At 45.6% G+C, this 14,802-nt stretch overlaps 1 long non-coding RNA gene across 1 annotated transcript; it reads left to right on the top strand.

Annotated features, from left to right (window-relative positions):
* The first annotated feature begins 1,220 nt into the window (after window positions 1-1,220).
* LOC136497437 (uncharacterized) lies at window positions 1,221-1,689 on the top strand. Its single transcript, XR_010769315.1, has 3 exons — window positions 1,221-1,333; window positions 1,415-1,516; window positions 1,625-1,689. It is a non-coding gene; the product is annotated as an uncharacterized lncRNA (long non-coding RNA).
* The last annotated feature ends 13,113 nt before the right edge of the window (window positions 1,690-14,802 follow it).

Here is a 14,802-nt window from a genome sequence, read left to right as displayed (position 1 = left end):
TATCGTTGAGAAATCTATTTAAAGACCCTTTTATCTTCCTTTCCCTTGTCATCTAGCTCTTGCTTTTAAACCCTAGTTCTCAGAAACCCGCCGCCGTCATTGTCGTCATTGCCCGAGCGCCATTATTTTAGCTTCGTCCTCCTTAGCGCCTTCTTTGCTTCCGCCAGTTCATGGGAAAGAAGAAGACCGCAAGCAAGTCTTAGGCGACCTTCGTGGACGAGGAGTCATCCCTGTCTTTGATTGAAAACCTGGAGTTCGTGGCCATGAGGGCGGCTCAGAAGGTTTGGCCTGTTCCGACGACCGGCGAAGACCAGCTGCGCGAGCTTGTTAGTGATGGCTTGATCCAAAGCAAAGTCATCGCTGAATGGAGAGTTCCGGGCGAGCATCGGGTTCCGGCTCCGGGTCCTGGTGAGATTGTCCTTTTCGTTTCTTTTGTCCGCGCCGGACTTTGTCTTCCTGCTTCCGCCTTCCTTCATCAGTTTCTTGGCTATTTCGGGGTTAGTCTGAACCATCTAACCCCCAATGCTGTTCTCCATCTTTCCGTTTTTGTTCATCTTTGTGAAGCCTTCCTTGGGATCCCTCCTTCTCTCTCTCTTTTTCGCTTTTTCTTTCGCCTGAAACCTCAACCCCGCCGTGAGGAAACCAGTGCCCTCGGCGGTTGCGGGATTCAGTTTCGCCAGGGTCTTAAAATCAAGTTTTTTGATTACGACTTGGTCGATTCTGTCAAAGATTGGCGTGCCGAGTGGTTTTACGCCGCCAATTTGATCCCTTCTCTTGTCGTTCACTCCGGATCTGGTCCCGTGGTTAATGACCGATGGGACAAGAAGCTTGAGTCACCTGCTGAGATTCAAGCGATCCAGCCACTCCTTGATAGAATTAGCATGCTGAAACAGCAAGGTTTGACCGGCTTTGGTATTGTTTCAAGTTTCCTTCGTCGCCGGGTTCAGCCCTTGAAAGAGCGAGAACATCTCGGCTTTGAGTATTCTGGGGCCGAGGATCCTTCGCGCATGGTCCCAGCTCTTGAGCTGACCGGTGAGGAGGTACTCGAGCGCCTTCAGAAGATGTTGAAAGGAGTGAGCGTCATTCCTCCTGCCGTCCCTGAGTACTCGGCCAACAACCCGCCCCCGGCTGTGAGTTGCCTATTCTCCTTTTTCTTTTTATTTGAGTTCTTTAAGTACTCTTTCTGCGTCCGTTCTTGCTTAGTTTTTCCTTGTCTTGGTGTTTTGTCTTTTTTCGTAGGTGCTTGGGCGGAACTTTGTTGATCCGATCCCCCTTGATGTTCTCCCTGCTGTGGCGGAGGCTGGGGATCGTTCAGCCGGTACTTCTGCAATTAGTAAGTCTCAAACTTTTACAGCCCTTCCTGGGGTCTCTTTCAGATTTGATGATGTATATGAAGAGTATGTTCCTCGTCTAGTCCCTCGCGGTCCTCGCAGTGTCCCGAAGAGGGGGCGAATGGACGGGTCCTCATCTGGCTTGCCTGTCTCCAAGAAGCCTCGCAAACCAAGTACTCCCTCAGGTACTCCAGTTGTTGCTAGCATGCTCTTAGGTGAGCACATTTAGTATTCCTTGTTCTTTTATTTTCATGTTTCTCTCTTGAACCGAGTACTTTTCATCTCTTTTTCAGCGGGTGCTCTGGTTTCGCTGGCTGAGGAAGAAGAGGATGATGAAGTTCCTCTCATCATGCGGCGGTGAGTCGTTTTTCATATTCTTGTCGGCTTGAATTTTTCCTCTTTGTTTTTAATTTTAGTCTTGAACTTTTTGAAGTAATCGGAGGTCAGGCGTGAGTTCTTCCGAGGCTCTCGCGCCGACCTCTTCCGAAGCTCCGGGGTCGAGTTCTTTGGTTGCTTCTGCCCCGAGCTGTACTGCTCCTTCGGTGTGGATTTCTTCCACCGCTCCAGCCCCGACTTCTTCCGCGGCTCCGCTGTCGGCTGTCCCGCTCCCGTCGCTGGGCGGCGGGGACGTCTTCGCCGTCGTGGTTCCCCCTGCGAGGCCTTCTCTTGGCTTCGCAAAGAAAAAAGTAGTCGGGTGAGTAGATTCTTGCTTCATCTTTTTGGCTTTTATCTTCCTCCCTCTGGTTCTTATTGGTGTTTCCTTTTATCACTTTTCAGTGCTTCGTCTTCTCTAATTTCTTCATCGACTTCTTCTCCGCCTCCCGTCATGCCAACGAGTTCTGAGCTTCGAGACTCGCAACATTCTGTTGATGAAGTCACGGCGGGGGCTTCAGAGCTACCTGGCGGAGTCGCGGATTTGGTCGCTCCGGAGGTAACTGTGGCCGTCGCGCCGGGTTCTTCTGGGGGTTTAGCTCCGGCTTCCCTGGAGGTTGCTCTGGTCGCTCCTGCTTCACCCCAGCCGGCTTCTTTTTCCCCTTCTCTTGCTTCTGGCGGCCCTTCGATTTCTGGTGACGTGGTGCAACAGTTTGATGCCACTCATCGGTTATCGGAGCTGACCGCAGCCTGGGGGAGCTTGTCGACCCTTGCGTCTTCTTTTGGTGAGAAACTTCAGGTAGGTTTTATTGCTATTTCTTTTTGCGTGTTTGTTTCTCTTTTACCCTTACGTCTTGTCTCTCTTTGCCTCTTTTTTGCTCAGTCTTTCTCTCGCGATCATTCTGGCTTCTTCTTCTCATCTGAGAATGAGAGGAAGCTGTCTTCGGAGGTGGACGCTCTGAAAGCCGATCTTGACCTCCTCCGGGCTGAGTTGGAGACGGAGCGTCAAGTGCATCAGAAAGAGGAGAAAACCCTTCGCGCCCGGGTAGTGGAGACGGAGAAGCAGAGAGATGCTGCAGTGGAGTCTGCGAAGAATGAATGCAAAGGTGCCGTGGGTTCTGCCTGTTTCTTCTTGTATTTTGACTTGTTTTCCTGCTGACTTGTTCTTGGGTGTCTTGCCTAGCTCTCCGAGTTGAGAAGCAGAAGCTCTCGGAGGGTATTGAAGAAATGAAAGCTCTTGTCCGTTCTAGTCACAATAAAGCTGAGGAGGTAATAACTCATGCTGAGGAAGAACTTGCCCTTGCTAGGTTGATTAGGCGCGGAGCTGACAGAGATCTTGTGCAGGCCCAAAAAACTATTGAAAACTTGTCTGGGAAGCTGGCGACGGCTACTGAGAATTGGAATGCTTTGTGGAAATCTTTTCGTTCAGTAGCCGATGTCCTTCGGACTCCGGCGGATGACGGGCAATCTTGGGCGCAGTTCATTCCCCGGATTCCGACTCGTTTCCAAGAGTTCGCGAAGAGGTGTGCCCAAGTTTGTACCAAGAATGTGCTGGCCCAGGTCCGGGTCCTTGCTCCAGAGGCGCCCCTCTCCAAGATAGCGGAAGAAGCTGAAAGCCAAGAATATCTCGACGCCGTTGAAAAGATGGAGCCTGAGGTCGAAGATCTAGCCAGTAGAGTTGTAGATAGTCTAAGTATTGATATTTCTTTTTCTGATGACAATGCCTGACTCAATTGAGCGTTCTCTTGTAATATTGTACTCCTTTTTAAATGAAGATTCTTTATTTTGTTGATGTATTCTTTGCCTGGGTGCGGTTGAAGTTATTTGACTTGCTGAGTACTTTGTCCTGTTCCTGTCTCTGCTCCGTAAAATAACTCTGCGCGTTATTCTGACGAAGCCTCTCGACTTGTCGAGTACTTTTCTTTTCTTTCTCCCTTGTGATCCGTCGAGTGCTTTGCATTAACAACCTTTCGCCTGCGCTATGTGAAATGACTCGGTATAGAATGCTGCCTTGATAAACTTCGGCATCCGAGTGCTTTCTTGAGTGGCACTCGTTCTTTTCCTATCTGGACGTAGCCCCCGAGCCTCTTGCTTTTCGGAACGAAGTGCTGGAGGGTCTTTTGAAGTTAAATTCGGCCGACTTGTTTCGGTTGTTAGCTTTTAGCTACCCTCATCGGCGGGCTCAAGCATCTTTTCAGCTATTTTGCACCCGGCCGGGACGCTCAGGCATGTTTTCAGTCATTTTGCTTTTTGTTTCGGGTGTTAGCTTTTAGCTACCCTCATCGGCGGGCTCAAGCATCTTTTCAGCTATTTTGCTCTCGGCCGGAATGCTCAGGCATGTTTTCAGCCATTTTGCTTTTTGTTTCGGGTGTTAGCTTTTAGCTACCCTCATCGGCGGGCTCAAGCATCTTTTCAGCTATTTTGCTCTCGGCCGGGACGCTCAGGCATGTTTTCAGCCATTTTGCTTTTTGTTTCGGGTGTTAGCTTTTAGCTACCCTCATCGGCGGGCTCAAGCATCTTTTCAGCTATTTTGCTCTCGGCCGGAATGCTCAGGCATGTTTTCAGCCATTTTGCTTTTTGTTTCGGGTGTTAGCTTTTAGCTACCCTCATCGGCGGGCTCAAGCATCTTTTCAGCTATTTTGCTCTCGGCCGGAATGCTCAGGCATGTTTTCAGCCATTTTGCTTTTTGTTTCGGGTGTTAGCTTTTAGCTACCCTCATCGGCGGGCTCAAGCATCTTTTCAGCTATTTTGCTCTCGGCCGGAATGCTCAGGCATGTTTTCAGCCATTTTGCTTTTTGTTTCGTGAAAACAACTCGTTGGAAGTCATGACACGGCATGCTGTGGATGAATATTATCTTTATTGATCATGAGTATAAACTAATACATATGTTTTTGAAGAGTATTGTCTTTCGTTGGTTGTGAACGTAGGTCCCTTGCGGCTTGCATGTCTGTTTTTCCTGAGTTGTTTTTACGCATGGAATCTTCTTAGCTGGCTGATGTGCCATGTATTGCTGACTTCTTTTCCATCTTCGGTCATTAACTTGTATGTGCCGGGTCCAGTGACTTTTGTGACAATGAACGGGCCTTCCCAAGGACTGAGTAGCTTATGTCGTCCATCAGTCTTTTGTATCCTTCTTAGCACTAAGTCTCCACCTTGTAGTGATCGAGATTGGGTATTCTTGTTGTAGTGCCGTCTTAAACCTTGTAGGTATCTAGCTGTTTGGAGGGTAGCGTTTATTCTGACTTCTTCTGAGCTGTCGAGTTCTAATCTTCTTGTGTGTTCTGCTTCTCCTTCATCATATTGTTCTATTTTCGGGGATGTCCAGATCAAGTCGGCGGGTAGTACGGCCTCTGACCCGTAAACTAGGAAGAAAGGTGAGTGGCCTGTTGCTCTGCTTATTTGAGTTCGTAGCCCCCACACTACTTTCGGTAGTTCTTCAATCCATTTGGACCCATAGTCCACTAGTTCTTCGTATAACCTTGGTTTTAATCCGGCTAGTATGAGTCCATTAGCTCTTTCTACTTGTCCGTTGGCTTCTGGATGTGCAACGGACGCGTAGTCTATACTGAAACCACAGTCTTGAGCCCAGCTTTTGAATTCTGTAGCTGTGAAGGGTGAGCCTAGGTCTGTGATGATTCGATTTGGCATGCCGAAGCGGTGCATAATGTCTTGGATGAACTCGACTGCTTTGGTTGCGCTGTATTTCGCGAGTGGTTTGTATTCAATCCACTTGGTAAACTTGTCAATTGCCACAAAGATGTACTCGAAGCCGCCTTTTGCTTTTTTCAGGGGTCCTACTTGGTCTAGCCCCCAGCAGGAAAAAGGCCAAGCGGGTGGAATGCAGATAAGATTGTGAGCTGGTACATGGGCTTGTCTTGCAAACATTTGGCAACCTTTGCATTTTCTGACAAGCTCTTCTGCGTCTTTCAAAGCGGTTGGCCAGTAGAATCCGGTACGGAATGCTTTGCCAACCAGTGTCCTTGAAGCGGCATGATTTCCACAGCAACCTGAATGTATTTCGTCTAGGATCTCTTTACCCTCTTCAAATGAGACACATTTTAGAAGTACTCCTGATGATGCTGCTCTTCTGTAAAGTTTATCTCCTACTAGAACGTAGTTCTTGCTTCTGCGAACAACTTGGGTGGCTTCTGCCTTATTTGCTGGTAATTTGTTTTCTTTGATATAGTCAATGAAAACTTGGGTCCATGAAGTGTTGATTATCAGGATCTGAACGCCTTTAGCCTGGATTTCTTGTGTTGTTTCACTGGGTTGTTTGATAGAGGGAACTGATAGTTCTTCTATGAATACGCCAGGTGGAACCTTTGCTCTGTCTGATCCAAGTTTGGCAAGGACATCTGCTGCAATGTTGGAATCGCGTAGAACGTGTAAAATTTCTAATCCTTGGAAGTGTTTTTCAAGTTTCCGTATCTCGGCACAATAAGCACCCATGTTTTCTTTGGTGCAGTCCCAATCTTTGTTGACTTGGTTGATGACCACTGCTGAGTCGCCGTATACGAGTAATCTTTTTATTCCGAGGGTAATCGCGACTCGTAGCCCGTGGATGAGGGCTTCATATTCTGCTTCGTTATTTGTAGCTTGCCATAATATCTGAAGGACGTACTTGAGTTGTTTTCCTTCTGGAGAAATGAGGAGAACGCCTGCTCCGGCCCCGCCTAGTTTGAGTGATCCATCAAAGTACATCTTCCAATGGTCGAGGATTGTATCTGATAAGGGCTGTTGGATCTCTGTCCATTCGGCCACGAAATCGGCGAGGGCTTGAGATTTGATTGCTTTTCGTGGGGTGAAATTGATGTCCAGAGCTCCAATTTCAACTGCCCACTTGGATATGCGCCCTGTGGCGTCTTTGTTGTGTAGGATGTCTCCGAGTGGAAAATCTGTCACTACAGTAATCTTGTGGCTTTCGAAATAATGGCGAAGTTTCCGAGAGGTAATGAGTAAAGCGTAGAGTAGTTTTTGTACATGTGGGTACCGGATTTTGGATTCTGACAGTACTTCGCTGATGTAGTATACTGGACGTTGTACTTTATACGCACGCCCTTCTTCTTCTCTTTCTATGATTATTGCTGTGCTGATTACTGTGGGAGTTGCCGCAATATATAGCATCATATCTTCGTCTTTCTTTGGGGGTGTCAGGATAGGCGATGAAGTGAGGTATTCTTTAAGTTTTTTGAAAGCTTCGTCGGCTTCTGTTGTCCACTCGAACTTGTCTGTCTTCTTTAGTAGTTTAAAGAAAGGTAACCCCTTTTCGCCGAGTCTTGATATGAAACGGTTGAGGGCCGCCATGCATCCTGTTAGTTTCTGCACATCTTTGACACTTCTAGGTGGGCCCATTTCTGTTATGGCTCGAATTTGTTTGGTGCTGGCTTCAATCCCGCGCTGACTGACCAAAAATCCGAGTAGTTGCCCTGAGGGAACTCCAAATACACATTTGTTTGGATTCAATTTCCATCTCCATTTCTTCAAGTTTTCGAACGTTTGCTGTAAATCTTCAATTAGGGTGTCTGGGTCTTTTGTTTTCACCACCACGTCGTCCACGTATGCCTCCACATTTTCACCGATTTGATTCCCAAGGCAAGTCTGGATAGCTCTTTGGTACGTGGCGCCAGCGTTTTTTAGTCCAAATGACATGGTCTTGTAGCAGTAGGCACCAAACGGGGTGATGAAAGATGTCTTGCTCTGGTCTTCTTCTTTTAGTGCGATCTGGTGATACCCTGAATAGCAATCGAGAAAAGATAATAATGCAGATCCTGCTGTCGAGTCAACTATCTGGTCAATGCGTGGTAGCCCGAACGGATCTTTTGGGCAATGTTTGTTGAGATCTGTGTAATCGACGCACATGCGCCACTCGTCTGTGTTTTTCTTCTGAACAAGGACCGGGTTCGCTAGCCAGTCTGGATGTAGGATCTCCTTGATGAATCCGGCTGCCATCAGTTTTGTTATTTCCTTTTTAATTGCTGCCTTCTTGTCGGGTGAGAATCGTCGTAGCCGTTGTTTTACAGGTTTGGAGCTTTTGTTAACATCAATTCTGTGCTCAGCCAACTCTCTTGGGACCCCTGGCATGTCGGCTGGCTTCCAAGCGAAGATATCCTTGTTGTCCCGAAGAAAGTTGGTGAGCGCGAGTTCCTATTTTGCCGAGAGGTGAGCGCTGATAGTCGCTGTCTTGGAGGTGTCGCCTGTGCCTAAGTCGATTTGCTTGACGTCGGCTTCTTTTGGTGGTGCAATGATACTGGGTTTTTTAGCTGGTATTTCTAATTCTTCCTGGCTTGTTTCCGCCGCTATTGTGGCTATTTCTTTTCTTCCATTGTCAGCTTGTGCTTTGGCTGCAATTTGGATCGCCTGAACGTCGCAGTCAAAAGCACGCTTTAAATCGCTTCGAAGAGAAAGGATACCGTGGGGTCCTGGCATTTTAAGCAGTAGGTACGGATAATGTGGTATTGCCATGAATTTGGCTAGCGCCGGTCGTCCTAGGATTGCATGATATGATGAGTCGAAGTCGGCGACTTCGAATTTGATAAACTCTGTTCGGTAGTTTGAAGGAGTTCCAAAGGTAACAGGTAAAGTAATTTGTCCGAGTGGCATGGCTGCTTTGCCGGGTACTATTCCGTAAAAAGGCGTGCTTGTTGGTGTAATCATCCCGGCGAGTTGTAGTCCCATTTTCCTTAGGGTTTCTGAAAAGATGATGTTAAGCCCAGCTCCTCCATCGATTAGTACTTTGGTGACGGTCATACCAGCTATAGTTGGATCCAAAACCAATGGATAATGGCCCGCGTTTCCCACGCTAGTCCATTGGTCTTCTCTGGTGAATTGGATAGGATACTGTGACCAATTGAGGTATCTTGGTGTAGCCGGCTCTGCTGTCATAATGGTCCGTAGTGCTAGTTTTTCTTGATGTTTGCTTCTGCAATCCGGAGCCCCCGAGAAGATCACTGCTACCGTTCCCCTAGGTTTTTGGAATCCTTTGTCCTCGTGGTTGTCTTCTTCTTTTTTCTGATTGTCCTCTTTGGCGTTTTCCTTACTATCTTTTCTTTTGTATCGATCGTTGAAAGTGTAGCAATTTCCGATGGTGTGCCTCCCGCCAGGGTGTAATGGGCAACGTATGCTTTCAATGTCATCATATCTTCTGGGTTTGGGAAACTTCTTTGATTTGTCGGCCATTGCCACAGTATTGTCTGGTCTACGTTTTCTTTCTTGATGTCTGCTACTCCGATGATTTTGCTTGTCCGAGTTGTCCTGGTTGTTTCTGTCTGGGAACCTTTCCCGTGTTTTTTCTTCTGCAGTAATCATCTTTTCTACTGTTCGTCTGAATTCTTCATTGTTTCTCGGATTTTCTTTGCAGAAATCTTGAAATTGCCACCTAGCCATGATTCCGTGAGAGAAAGCTTCAATTACTTCTCGTTCGGTTATGTCATGCACTTGAGCTCGTAGTTCGCCGAATCGTCGATAGTAGTTTCTGAGACTTTCACCTCCCTTTTGCTTGAGTCCTTTTAATTCTGCATGGGTGATTGGATGTGTAATGATTCCTGCAAAATTCTCGCAAAAAGCTCTTTGCAAATCCTCCCAATTTCTGATAGATCCTGGGTTCAGTTTGTCGAACCATTGGAGAGGCATGGCTTCCAGTGCCATGGGAAAGAAAAGGGTTTTAATATCGTCATCTCCTCCGGCTAGTTCAATTGATTGTGAATATATTCTGAGCCATTGCCTTGGTTCGGTTTTGCCATCATACTTGGAGTGGTTAGACGGTTTGAATTTGTGAGGTAATCGTACTAATGCAAGCCTGTTCGTGAAACAGGGGAACCTGTCGTGCGTCTTGGTTTCTTTGAATTCGGATTCGGCACCTTCTTCTGGCCAGCTGTCGTTCTGACGGGAATAATCTTGCGAGATTGTTTGGGTAGGTATCCTACTTCTAGTCTTCCTGGGTTGTTCAAATCGGTGGCCCTGATTATGTTCCTTCCTACTTCCTTCATTATGGCTTCCACTTGGCCCAAGTCTTTCGAAAGCAGATTTCCTTTGATTTTGTTCTTCTTGTCTGTGGGTTGTTGATCTTGCGGGTAGTCTTGATCGAGCTCTCTCTTCATGTGTTTTCGGGATTGTTGATCGGAGCAAGTCCTGGAGCTGTTCATACTTTTCACTGGGGTGTGAAGTTTTTCCGAGTTCTTCTAATGCCTCTCGAATCTTATCGTAGGGTGTATTCGCCGTGCGTCTTCCCTCGACTTCTCGTTGTGATTTTCTTTTGTCGTACTCAGCCAATTCTGACTCGTATCTGATCCAAGCTTCCTTACGCTGCCTAGCACGGTGTTGACGCCCTTGCTTCAACTTGTTTTTTCTTTCTCTAGCTTGTCTCTGACTGTCTGTTTCTCCGTCGTAGCCTTGGGCAAACGGTGATATGTTGGATTCTGATTCATCTGATGATCTGACATCAGGTGCTTCCAGGAGATTTAATGGTGACCGCGGTCGTCGAACCATGAGTACTTCTCGCGTATGAGCAGTTCTGTTATTGACATTAGTTTTCATTCTGTTGGAGTTACTGATAACTTTAGTAGATGCCTCGGTGTCGTAGATCGAGTCTCCTTCCTGGTAAGGTAGAATAGCTGTTGCTGATGTGCCGACTAGTTGGGTTCCGCTATCCTCAGGGACGGAACCCGGCCAGTGGATGATACAGTCCTGCGATGTTATTGTTAGCACGAGACCCTCCTGAGCTCCTGTCAGTGGTATCCCGAATCTAGGATTGAAAGATCTTTCGACCTGCCCCTGATAGGATTTCGCCATGTTGTCGAGCCCAAATGGAAAAGAATTCGACTTCTTGTGATAACTCTGGGGGTAATCCGAGTTGTTTCGGGTTGTGCTCTGGAATCTTTCCGAAAGAGAACTCGGCTTCCAGAAAGCACTCGGATAAGACTTCGCCTTGGAGCTTGAATTCGAATCGGATACGAGTGGTCGTGAAATCTGATTTGAATCGGATACTATGAGTTGCGCGAATCTTCTGGTGAGCTGATCCATTGCAGTTGTTGAAATAGGAACTTTTTCCAGATGATCTGAATCTTTGAGGAGATGGCTTTGAAGTCTGCCGTTGTTATCTGCCTCGCAGATCCATGAGCCGAAGATGAAAGTTGATCCCGTCGGGAAGATTATGTTGTCGAGGTCCATCGAGCTCTCGGATGCAAGTCGCCGAAGGCCCCTACCTGGCGCGCCAGCTGTCGATGTTTTACCACCGATAGCCTGCCACGGGGGTACCCGGGGCAGTATGTTCGGGCTTCGGCGTATGCCGAACTCGATGGTTAACGCAAGACACAGTCGATTTATTCTGGTTCAGGCCCTCGATCGTAGATCGAGTAATAACCTTACGTCCAGTCGGCCTTAGCCTTTGCGTTGGATTGATTGTCAAGGGTTGTGTCGTACAATTGTTGTCTATGTGTGTGTTTTCTGATCTAGGGACCCCTGCCCTCCTTTATATAGTTCAGGAGAGGCGGGAGTCCTAGTCGGTTACAAAGTAGAGATCCTAGTAGGATTACGTGTAACTAGTCCTAATAGGATTACATGTAGGAAATCCTAGTTGGACTAGGTCTTCTTTTCTCTTCTCCGTGGGGAACCTTATGGGTCCCGCATCGACAGTAATTGCGCTCTCTAATTTGGCATTGGTTGCCTTGTTATTGAGCATTGTTAGTGAGCATTAGGTGGCTTTGTGCTTTTGCTTACTAGCATGTGTAGGAGCTCTCTTGTTGCTTAAAGTACTAGTGGCATAGGTTTGTGTGACCTTGCTTCTAGAATTGGTTAGGCGTGCTCTAGCTAGCCCGTCACCTTTGTTGCTTAATTAGTATCTTTGGAAGGTGCTAGAGAACATAGATAGAGGGGTATAGTCTTGGCTAGATCGATAGTTATAATTCCGCACTTGTTTTGGTTAGCCAACGCGATTAAAATTAGAAAGGACTATTCACCCCCCCTCTAGTCTGCCATCTCGACCTTACACATGTTCCTTTGATGAAACATGATGAATGGTTCAATCAAGATCATCATGCACAACATGGTCTTCATCTTCGTCTTTGATGGGCTTTACTTCACCAATGGCAAGCTTCTTGATTGCTTTGTGTGTAGCTTCTTCATTACCTACAATCTCAACATTGACTTGCTCCTTTTGAGAGCCGTCGGTTTCATCAAAAGTCACGTCTACCGCGATTTCAATCAAACCGGTGGTTTTATTGAAAATACGATATCCATGTTCATTAGTACCATAACCAAGCATAAAACCTTCATCAACATTTGGTGCAAACTTCGAGCTTTTGGATTTCTTATTAAGTACTAAACACTTAGATCCAAAAACTCTAAAGTAGTGCACCTTAGGCTTTTTACCGGTTAGAAGTTCGTAGGCGGTCTTTTCTCTTTTCTTGTGAAGATATAAGCAGTTGATGGCATGGCATGCCGTGTTGACCGCTTCCGCCCAATAGTTGGTTGGAGTCTTGTACTCATCCAACATTGCTCTTATGACTTCTATGAGCGTTCGGTTCTTCCTCTCCACAACACCATTTTGTTGTGGAGTGTATGGAACCAAAAACCCATGCTTGATTCCTTCTTCATTAAGAAAGTATTCAATGTTGGTGTTGCTGAACTCCGTCCCATTGTCACTTCTAACTCTCTTGATTTTAACATCAAACTCATTTTGGGATCTTCTTGCAAACTTCTTGAAGATACCTTAGACTTCACTCTTTTCACGTAAAAAGAATACCCAAGTGAAACGAGAATAATCATCAACAATTATAAAACCATATTTGTTACCACCAATGCTTATATAAGCGACGGGTCCAAATATGTCCATGTGAAGCAACTCTAATGGCCTTTCAGTTGTCACAACATTCTTGATGGGATGTTTAGCTCCAACTTGTTTTCCTGCTTGGCATGCGCTACAAATCCTATCTTTCTCAAAAGAAACATTTCTTAGTCCAAGGATGTGTTCGCCTTTTTAAAGTTTGGCCAAGTTCCTCATCCCAACATGGACAAGTCGGCGATGCCATAACTAACCTATGCTAGATTTTGCCATTAAACAAGTCTCAAAATTTACTCTATTTGATGTGAAATCAACTAGATAGAGTTTCCCTTTTAAATGACCCGTAAATGCAATAGAGGAATCCTCCCTTCTATAGACTTCCACACCCTTATCCGTAAAGAGACAATTGTAACCCATCTCACAAAGTAAAACATTTGAAATAGAATTATCATTTGATATAGCAATTTTACCTAAACCGAGGCCTTCTCCTTTTCCATTGTCACCAAACATAATATTTCCACTTTGATCGTGACTTGGTTGGAATGATGTGAACATGTCCTTCTCTCCGGTCATATGATTGGTGCATCCACTATCCAACACCCAACTTATTCCACCGGAGGAATATTCCTACAAAGATAAATCAAGCTTTCGTTTTAGGTACCCAAAAATATTTGGGTCCTAGGGGGTTAGTCACATAAAACTTAGGCACCCAAACACTCCTCATAATTTTCTTTCTCTTTTGGGCACCAACATACTTGACCACAATCTTGCCATCCTTGCCCCAACAACACATATAGTCACTAGCATATCACTATGGAAGTGGTGCTTGTGGCTTGGGGGCTCAGATTGCTTCGTCTTGATTGTCTTATCACTTGTAGGTTGGATCTTTGGAATGTAGACCTTGTTGTTGGCCTTGCATATAAGCTCATCAAGAGCAACGCCCTTGTTGAACTTCACACAAGGCACACCATTGACCATGTTTCTTCCATTGGCCTTTCCATCATACCTATTGTAGCTAATGCCTTCCTTGATTGATGGGTGCCTTGATGACTTGTATATAGTCTTGTTGGATTGCTCTTGACACTTGCACCCATTCTTCAAGATCATCTTCAACCTATGAATCTCCTTGTCTTTCTTCTCTAACTCAACAAGGTTAGTTGTATATGCATTCACATTAATTTTATAGCATCTTTTACAACCATTACTAGTGGAGACATTAGAGTCTTTGGTTGCCTTAGGAGAAGTTGGAGTGCTAGCCCAAAGAGTACTATAGTTTAGCTCAAGATTTTGGTATTTTTCTTCCAAGCTTGTGAGGCTTTCTTGAGCTATACTCTTCTCATTCTTGAGGCTAGCTACTTGATCATTAACCGATGAATGTTCCTTAGTCAATTTCCCAATTGAGTCATTGGCTAAAGGTAATTCAATGGTTAACTTCTCAACCTTCATCTTTTCCTCGGCGATAGATGCTTCAAGACCAAGGTTTCTCTCTCTCTCTCTCTCTTGAGTGATTATATCTCCTTGCATCTCTAAGCATCTATCCCTCTTCTCTAATTTTTCATTAGTGTTTTTATTTTAGTGAAGGCCTTTTAACCAAATTTCTTTATCATGGTTGCTTCAATTTCTTCTATGTTATCATCACAACTATCATACTCATCACTAGAGGGATTGGGTGTAGTATGTACCTTCTCTCCTTTTGCCATGAGACAAGTTGGGGTGTAGTAGTTGTTGTCGATGAGGTTAGAGAAGAGCTTCGGTGGTGAAGATAGGTTGGAAAAGAGTTTTGGTGGTAAAGTTGAGTCGGGAAAGATCATGGTCGATGAAGAAAAGTGGTGGATGGAGATGTTTGCGGCTCCCTTCTTCTTCGTCTCATCATCACTTGAGTCACTATCACTTGATTCCCATTCTTCCCCAAGATGAGCTTCACCTCTCTTCTTGCCTTTGTTCTTCTTGTCTTTATCCTTGTCATGCTTGTGTTTCTTCTTCTCATTAGGACAATCGGCTATGAAGTGACCGGTTTGACCACATCCATAGCAAAACCTCTTTTTGAATCTTCTTTTTCATCACCATAGGTCTTGCGGTTGATTTTCTTCTTCATAAACTTTCTAAGATTTCTAATCACAAATGCAACCTCCGCATCAGAATCTTCTTCTCCACTTGAGGATTCATCCTTCACTTTCTTCTTCTTCTCTTGACTTAAACCTTGACCTTCATGTTGTTGAGTTGCTTTAAGGGCTGCACTCTTGTTGTATCCCATTGCATTAGGATTTTGATTGTGAGCATTGATTGTATCTTCATCTAGACACTCATGATGCTTGAGTTTT

Source organism: Miscanthus floridulus, chromosome 1 (genome assembly GCF_019320115.1).
Source record: "Miscanthus floridulus cultivar M001 chromosome 1, ASM1932011v1, whole genome shotgun sequence".
Lineage (NCBI taxonomy): Eukaryota > Viridiplantae > Streptophyta > Magnoliopsida > Poales > Poaceae > Miscanthus > Miscanthus floridulus.
Note: the sequence above shows the minus strand (reverse complement) of the source record. Positions and strands in the feature narration are given on the sequence as shown.